The sequence below is a fragment of the Galeopterus variegatus genome, unplaced genomic scaffold (assembly GCF_000696425.1).
Source record: "Galeopterus variegatus unplaced genomic scaffold, G_variegatus-3.0.2 Scaffold3300, whole genome shotgun sequence".
Taxonomy (NCBI): Eukaryota; Metazoa; Chordata; class Mammalia; order Dermoptera; family Cynocephalidae; genus Galeopterus; species Galeopterus variegatus.
The window spans coordinates 209,956-219,073 of NW_007729411.1; the positions used below are offsets into that span (position 1 = coordinate 209,956).

Consider the following 9,118-nt stretch of genomic DNA (forward strand, 5'->3'; position numbering starts at 1 on the left):
CTGGTCTCCCCTGCAGGAATGAGTGAAATGATGCAGGACTCAACCTTGCCCCTCCTCCTTCCTTCTTTTCCCACCCTATTTCCTTCCCCTTTCTCCCTCTCCCTCCCCAACTGCAACAACATCATAGAATGTAAAAAAAATAATATTAATAAATAAACTTTTTTAAACCCCCGCCCCCCAGTATCCTTAATCCCTTCCTGCTTAAACTAGCCCGGTCATGGCCAACTACATAATTTGTGGGACCCAGAACAAAGTGAAAATGTATCACCCCTTTTTCAAAAAGCAGGGAAAAGTGACATTATTTTTACTAAAATATAAAGCTTTTTTCTTTTTTCTGCCATTTCCTCTTCCATTTGTTATCGTGTTATTTGCTTTTTAATGACTTTCTAAGTAAAGAAAAATTAAATTTTTTAATTCTTAGGATGAATTTTACCATTCATCTTTATATTGTGCAATGCCATTTTAAAATGCAAATATAAGAGCATTTCACTTGTATGTGGAATGACCAAAATTACACAAATCATCTTTTGTAGCTTGTACATGCATATGTGTTTTGTGCTATCAGAACAGTATAGACTACACAAAACTAACTCAACTTTTTAATTTTGCTTCTTAATATGCACACATTCTGCCAACATTTTCTACCTTCTGCTTACTGATGAGTAAGGAAGGACTGAAAGGAGAGGGAACTGTGTGGGTTCCCCTACCTTTCTCTTTCTGTGTCATTTTCAGTGTAGATGGTTGGCTAAAACAGGGAAGTAACGCATGAGTAAGAAAAGATATAATAGGATTCTTTGGTCACTTGTGTTTCTTAGGATGCCATTGTCTTCTTTCTGCACCTGAAACAGATTTTGGTTCAAATGGAAAATATAGGCTCTTGGAACTGTCATCATCTGCATTAACTCAGTCACAGATATAGCATGCTTGTCTTGTACGCACATTGTGACTCTGAGTTTCTGTACCTCATAGGTCCACCAGAATCTGTGCTATTGAGGCAGCATGAAGACTATATGCAAATAGAGTGGTAAGAAAGAAAGGACCATAAAATCTCTTCTGCTTGTATGTGTGCTCTATTGTACCACTGGACTTTACATACAAAATAGACATTCAAACATAAAAATATTAAGATTTTCAAGCAGAGCATTAAACCAAGAACTGGGCCTTGTGTGCCTACACAGGTTGCATACCCATGAAGTCAGCCCAGAACTGAGTTTCTCCAGAGAGCTTCTGGCCTTTTGCGTGAAACAGTTTTTCATTGTTTCATTTAACATCCCTGGACATGTACCATCCCTGGCCACTGGGTACTACATGCTGCTGTGACCATCAGAAATGTCCCATACGTTTCTAAATGCCTCCAAAGAAGAGTTTCTGTTCAACTGAACTCCTAGAATGGTCTCCACTGTCTGAAACTATGAACTATGACCGCTACAGATGGGAGAAAGGCCAACTATGATTTTGTTAGTGACTCTCAAGCAGAGCAAAATACAGAGTTGAGTTAAAAAGATTTTATATTCTCATACCAGGAGAGCAAAATTATGATGACGTTTTTTCCCATTGTGAGAAAAATAATACCACCTACATTGGTCATAAAACAAATATTTGGGATAAAAATTTAAAGGTGATTAGTGGGTTTTACGTGTCATATGCATATAAATGGTAATTGACTCCAGATAAATAGCAATTTCTGATGGTTTTTAAAAGAGCAAATTACCACAGAAAAGCAAAGAGAACCATTTTATCTTAATTATCTTCATTAGTTGGCTAAAGGGAGAAAAAAGCCCCCAGGAAAAACTAAGTTGCCGTAATAAACTATGGTACTCTTATTACATTTTGAACTTAGTTTCATTCTGTCTCTGCATTTTTTAAGGTTTAGTTCTTGATTTAAGAATATTAATATTGTAGCATATTATAGCTGAAACAAAATATGCCAGATTATTCTGTTCCCTTTAAACTATCAGCCATGTAGGGATTAAAAGCTCTAGCTCTGTAGACCTGGCCCTACCTTTGCTAACTGTGAACCTCAGTTTCTATTAACCTCATTTTTCTCTTCAATAAAACAGGATTAATAGTATACTTACCTTAGGTTCTAAGTCATTTCACCAAAACCAATTTATTAAAAAAATAAGTTTACCAAGAAAATACTTATTAAATATATTCAAGATAAATATTTCCCAAAGCAAGTATTTGGTAAATATAGCAAACCGATTCTTTGGCAAATTAGCTTTTTAGCAAATTGGACTGCCTTCCATCCTTATTAGGGATATTATAAGGATTAAAAGAAGTATTGCAAAAAAAAAGTGCTTAGCAAAATTCTCAGTAAACCATAGCTATAATTCCACCAACATTCAGGCTTCAGGTCCTGCCCATTCTCTCTCCTCAATATTTACTGATTTCTGTCCACATAATCATTGTCCTTTTGTAGGCCTTGACTACCTTTAGGTGGACTATTGCAGTAGTCACTTGATTGGTCTCTTTGCTTATTCCCCTCCAATCTTATTTTCCACACTGCAAGGGTGATCTGTCTACCACATTAATTTTAAATTATCATCGACAGCAAAAAAGCAACTTCTATGGCATAAAAGCCTCATGATTTGGCCCAGATATTCAGCTGAATCTCTTCACCTTCTCCGTTTATCTTCTAGCACCGCTGAAGTACTTGTAGTTGAAATTGCCATTCTTTTTGAAAAAGCATCAAATCTCTGTAGTTTGCCTTTCTAACTGGAATATGTTCCCCCTTCTTGTCTCCTGGCGACATTCTTATTCATCTTTCAAGTTATAGCTAAAATGCTGCTTACCTTGTAAAAGTTTCCCTAATTTCCTCAAGATGTAGGTGTTATTTCTAGGCTACCACTGCTCTTTGTATTGGCTTCTCTTCTAATGCTTATGTTATTGTACTTATTTGTTAGTTTGTCATTCTAATAGACTGTTATCTTCTTGAAGGAGGGGATCATGTCTTTTCATTTTTTATATACCTGCTCCAAATACAGTGCCTAGAATATGTCCTCAATGTTTGTTTAATAAAAATTTAAAAATCCATTTATAGCCCTCTCTACTGCCTTTCCACCACACCTCCATTTTACAGATCGGTGAGCTGAGGCCCAAAGAAATGAAGCTTTTAGTGAAAACCCATGCCTCCTAACTGCAGATCTATGACTTTTACTCCTGTGCTACAGAGAATAGCATTTATATACTAGTCATATTGTAGGAAACAGCCTATTTTGTCAGTGTTTTTCCATTCATCTCTAATCTAGGGAATAAGTAGAAGAGCATAGTGATTTGACAAGATTTGTATTTTCTTATTCAGTCATTTGGCTGCTTTTGTTTGTTTTGTAGTAAATTTAGTAAAATTCAAGGTAAATTATTTTTTGTGTCATATCTTTCCTTTACCCTTATAGAACTAGTTTACTTAACTACCATAGGGTTGAATGTCTGACAAATTTAATCCAGTGGTCCTCAACCAGGGTTGATTTTGCTTCCCCTCCACCCAGGGGACAAAATGTTTGGAGAAATTTTTGATGACCACATCTGAGGGAGTGCTACTGGCATCTAGTAGTAGGTAAGAGGCTGGGAATGCAGTTCAACGTCTGCAACGCATAGGACAGCCTGTACAACACAAAGAATTATCATCCAAAGTGTCAATAGTGCACAGCCTGAAAAACTCTGACCTAGTATAAGGGAAATTTTTACCCAGTCTTCATCCAGTCTCTTGCTTTTATGAAACCGTGATGTGAAGGAAATTGATTCCCTCCCAGCCCTCTGGAAGCTGTAAGTATGGCAAACTCTGGAAGCAATTGCTGTCAACTCCACCTACCCAGTGTCAAAAGGTTTTATGCAGGTTTCCCCAGTTTATCCATAACATCTCCCTGTGTATACGATAGCACGTAAATATTTATTGCCTACACGGTTATAAAATATTTGTTGGCCAAAAGAATAGGGTTTTGTCTCTTTGTAAACCAAGGGGAAGTCAAATTAATCATATAGTAAGAGATGAATTTCCTAAACAAAAATCTTCTGTCCTTATCTTTTGTTGGCCAAAAGAATAGGGTTTTGTCTCTTTGTAAACCAAGGGGAAGTCAAATTAATCATGTAGTAAGAGATGAATTTCCTAAACAAAAATCTTCTGTCCTTATCTTTTTTTTTTTTTTTGGGTGGTTGGCTTATAAGGGGATCTGATGTTCTTGTTTTTTTAACCAAATAATCTACTCAATTACTGGGAGAAACAAACTTTTCAAAGACAACCATCCCACTTTTGGAAATTAGAAGTAATAGTCTTAAGGGAGGGACCAATGAGCCTATATATTAAAGGTGATATTTGAGGAACAAAAAATAAAAGAAGCTTTTAGAATAGAATAATATTAGAACTGATATCTGAGTTCTCCAGGACCTTGATTTAAATTACATATCCAGAATTGATATTGGGGAATTTCTAATGGATTCTAGTCAGGAAGAGATCAAATACACAGAGTAAGGATAGATTAAATTCCAAATTTAAATAATTAAGATACAGAATCTCAGAAGCAAAGTGTCTGTTTAGATCAGCATATCTCAGGGTAATTTCCCCTGGCCTCCAAATCCCCACTGTACTTTTATATTTACAGCTTAAATCACATTCCAGGAAAACTTCCACTAATAATCTTTGTTATTGACACTGAACTCTCCTGGGTTTTGATCCTCATTCTACATACTCATTCCAGAGGCCAGGAAAGATTATTCTCAGATAGGTAAATACAGATCAACACTTATATTTCCTTATTTCTCAATAAAATGTCTTTTTCCAATTTTAAAAGTTATAAATGCATAGCATAGAAAATATGCAAAAGCATAAAGAAAATATGGAACATTCAGTCCCACCCAGAAGCAGTCATTAAAATTTTAGAAAATTTTTTTACTAGTAAATTTTTGTGTAAATTTATTACTTAGGGAAATAATGTCCTAGTTTTTTGTTTGTTTGTTTTTTTACTTTGCATTAAAGCAGAAGCATTTCCCATGCAGATTAAAACTCTTCATATACATTATTTTAATGGTTGCAGAATATGCTGTGTTGTGGACATACAATAGTTTACCTAACTACCACTGTTAGCCAACAACAGAAAGGCTCAAATTTTATGTAAATATCACATAGAGCATTTTTAGGCCGAAAACTTTGCCTCATTTTGGGTCCTATCCTTAACTTTTCAAGGAACTTACTTTGTAGTTCATTATTTGACAAGAGGACCAGTTCCTGGTATATGCCATGTTCCTTCTCCAAAGAAGAGAGAATTGTGCATGATATTCCTTCTGCCTGGTTTGCTCTTCCTTTCCCCATTTCTTTTTGCCCAGTTAATTAAGCTCAACAGAGTTACTTCCTCAGGGAAGCCTTCCCAAACTCCATGTTTGATTATGGTTCTATGTTACATCTCTGATTGTACTGTGTTCCCTTTTCCATAGCACTTACCTCTCAATGTAATAATACATTACAGTGTTTTATTAATTTCTATATCTTCACTTGGACTAGAATACTTACAATCATCATCTGGGTAAGCAGTGATTATAATGCTATGTTATAAACACAGGCCGATTAATATGATTTCATTCATATCACTGTGATAAGATGGGTTAAAGCTTGAGATTGAAATACAATTTAGTCAAAAAATATTTTTATGTCAGGCATCATGCTAGGTGCTGGAAATGTAGAAGTGAAAATGACAGGCATGATTTGAGCCTTCATGGGGCTTATAGTCCAGTACAGAGATCAGCAGACGTTTTCTGTTCAGGGTCAGGTAGTGAATGTTAGGCTTTTTAGGCCATACAGTCTCACTCACAATTATAGTTATGCATTGTTTAATGAGGAGGATATGTTCTAAGAAATGTGTTATTGGGGATTTCATTGTTGTGCAAACATCATAGTGCTTTTACACAAACCTAGATGGTACAGCTTACTATAGACCTAGGCTCCTAGGCTACAAACCTGTACAGCATGTTAGCGTACTGAATACTGTAGGCAATTGTAACACAATGGCATTTGTGTATCTAAACTTATCTAAGCATAGAAAAGATGCAGTAAAAATACAGTATTATAATCTTAGGGGACTACTGTCACATATGGGGTCTGTTGTTGACCAAAACGTCCTTATGCAGTGCCTGACTGTATTCAGCTTTGCTGCTGTTATGCAAAAGCAGTCATAGACAATATATAAACAAGAGTGTGGCTGGGTTCCAATAGAACTCTGCTTAAAAAACAGCAAGCTGAATTTGGCCCGTGGACCATCATTTAGTGGTCTCTGGTCTAATGGATAAGATAGTCATTAAACAGATCGTTTGAAATGACAAATACTTCAAAAGGAAAAGGACAGGGTGCAATGAAGTCAAATGGCAGCGCTGCCTAACCTAGTCAAGGTAGAAGAATAAAGTCTTCCTTGAGGAAAATGATTTTAAGGTTTGGGAGTAGAAGAAAAGTCATCTGGATAAAAGTAGGGGCAAAGGCTCAATGGAGGCCTAAGGCATGAAAGAGCATGAATAGAAATTCTTTCTTACGCTTGGCAATTGATAGGGAGAGGGAGATTAACTTGTGTAAGGATACCATATAGAATAAAAAGACAGACCAGAGCATTGAAGTATTTTTAAAACCTAATACTCCCCTAGAGGAAGAAATGCCAGCAGGAAAGACTGAGAAGGAACCATCAATGAGGTATAGTAGTAACAGGAAGTTTAAGGTCTTGTAATCACTCTAGCTTCCTCTTCCATTTGGGCTGGACATTTAAGGATGTGTAGAATATGTAGGTTGGGAAACACTAGCCTAAAAATTATGGGACCTCAGAGAACTGATACACTTTCTGAAGGATAATATATGTAGAAAGAAGGATAGAGCTGAAGGGCGAGTGGGAGTGGTAGGACAAAGAAGGAAGAGGTAGTGAAGGAATCAGAGAAGTAATAGGAACACATTGCTTTATACACTTTCTGAAGGATAATATATGTAGAAAGAAGGATAGAGCTGAAGGGCGAGTGGGAGTAGTAGGACAAAGAAGGAAGAGGTAGTGAAGGAATCAGAGAAGTAATAGGAACACATTGCTTCTATATAATAGGTGCTCAATAATTTTTTGATAAATGAATGGAAGGATAACAATATAATATAAAGTCAAAGAATCCAAGGGGGAAAGAGTTTGGACAACAGGTTGGTCAATAGTTTTGAGTGCTCAAAAAAGCTATTGCTCAAGGCCAGTTTCCTTGGCTATCTGGGAAAGGGTATTAGGTGAGGACTCAGCTACCTTTGATGCCCTACTATAGGGTAAGACTGACCTCCAATTCCTGCCTCTAGGAAAACCTGACCTGGTTTGTTTCCTAAAGGTTTAAGTGAGTAGGAGTTGGGACCTTCCTGTTCAATACATACTCAAAGTATTATAAAATTAGAATAGGAACAAGATTTTTTGTAGCTGAAGTTTCATAGATTACAATGACAACAACAGCTCAGCTGTTATCTCTTCACTTGATCACTAGTATTAGACATGCATTTTATTACTTAATTCTAAGCTTTTTAAATTATTGTTTTAACTTTTTATTGGTATTTATAAAGTCCTGTGTTAGATGCTGTGGATGAATAAAAAAAAAAAGTAAGTCATGGCTCTAGGCTCATGTATTAGGTAATTGACCAATAAGTTCTAAGTTTCTTGACATTAGGAATCATACTTGACATTTCCTTTTTTTTCTTTGCATAGTACCAGACATACGGTTGGTACTACAGAATTGATTTCCCCCTGCCCTCTGCATTGCATCATTTGGTGACCAAATAAGTGTCCATGTAGCCATTTCTGTATGACTTGGACAAAACATGCAGCTTTCTGAGGAAGACAATGATATTCTGATCCCATTAGTAACAGTAATTTTCAGCTTATTGAAGGTGGAGGTTCTTTTGCCTGTTACTGACACCCTGTTCTTTCACAATTATAAAAAACCTTTGTGTGTGTGTTTCTATACTTAAAGAGTAGTGGTTTCACCAGATGTTTTCAAAGCAGAATTGAGACAATTGAGTTATGATTTATTTATAAAACATTTATTTTCACAAATTTATAAGAGCAGGAGCTGAGATTTTTCTTGTCTGCATTAGCAGATAATTTTATTCTCCATTCATCTTTGGCAGAGAAAATCTAGCCTTTGGATGAAAATGAGAACCAAAAATTCTTGCCAAGTCTGAAAAGTGGAACAAAGGTTAGCTTTATGATTGAAGGGAAACATTACTCATTTTTCTTAAGCAGCTGCTTACTTCTGCATTCATATGTACTGTATTTAGACTGAAAGCTCATAGAATATCTGCTTCCCTGTACTAAGCATATCTAAAGTCTTTCAAAACTGAATTTATTAAAGACTTTGGCACTTGGCATATCTTCCTCCTTCACCTTAACTCCTGCCCTTATTGAGTGAATTCATCACTCAGGTAGACATCTCATCTAATAATGTTGGGGAAGGGAAAGTTATACCTTGTAAAGTATTAGTCTCTATCATTTGAACCTCATACCCTATATGCCGAGGTATAGTGTTATAAATTCTGCTTTGTGTACTCAAAATTAGTAATAGGCTGAATCATTTTGTTATCATTACCCCCTGTTTGACTCTCTGACTTAACTTTTGTGTTTACTTTCCTATTTTACTTTACAGTTTTGGGTCTAGTTCATCTGATAAGGTACATTTCTAATATGTGCAAAATTAATATTTGATCAGTCAAAAAGGGCATGTTTCAGACATTATACGATGAAAGGATGCAAAGGTCATTTATCTAATGGCAGAGTTTGCCTACTTACCTACTCTGTGATTTTGGCATATTGTTTTCTGTGCCTCATTTTTCCCATCTGCAGTATACACATAAAACTAATACTTACCTCACAGTGTTGTTGTGAGGACTGAAATACATATACTAAGTGAGATAATACGTCAGAGTGGTAAGCACTCAATAATTGTAAGCTGTTATAATTTAGAGGTAGCTTCTCCATTTCCTAAAATATGCTTATTCATTAACAAGAAGAGAGTTGTGGGGAAAGCTGGGGGCTATTAAAATTCTATTGATTGGATGTAAAAAGTGGACTCTTAGAATTGCACAGACTCAATAAATTATTTAGACCATTGGTCCTTTTTTAATTTAATCAAAAAA

The 9,118-nt window shown here is 35.8% G+C and overlaps 1 pseudogene; it reads right to left on the bottom strand.

Annotated features, from left to right (window-relative positions):
- Positions 1-8,881, bottom strand: part of LOC103600295 — a 14,258-nt pseudogene extending 5,377 nt beyond the window's left edge.
- Positions 8,882-9,118: the final 237 nt, after the last annotated feature.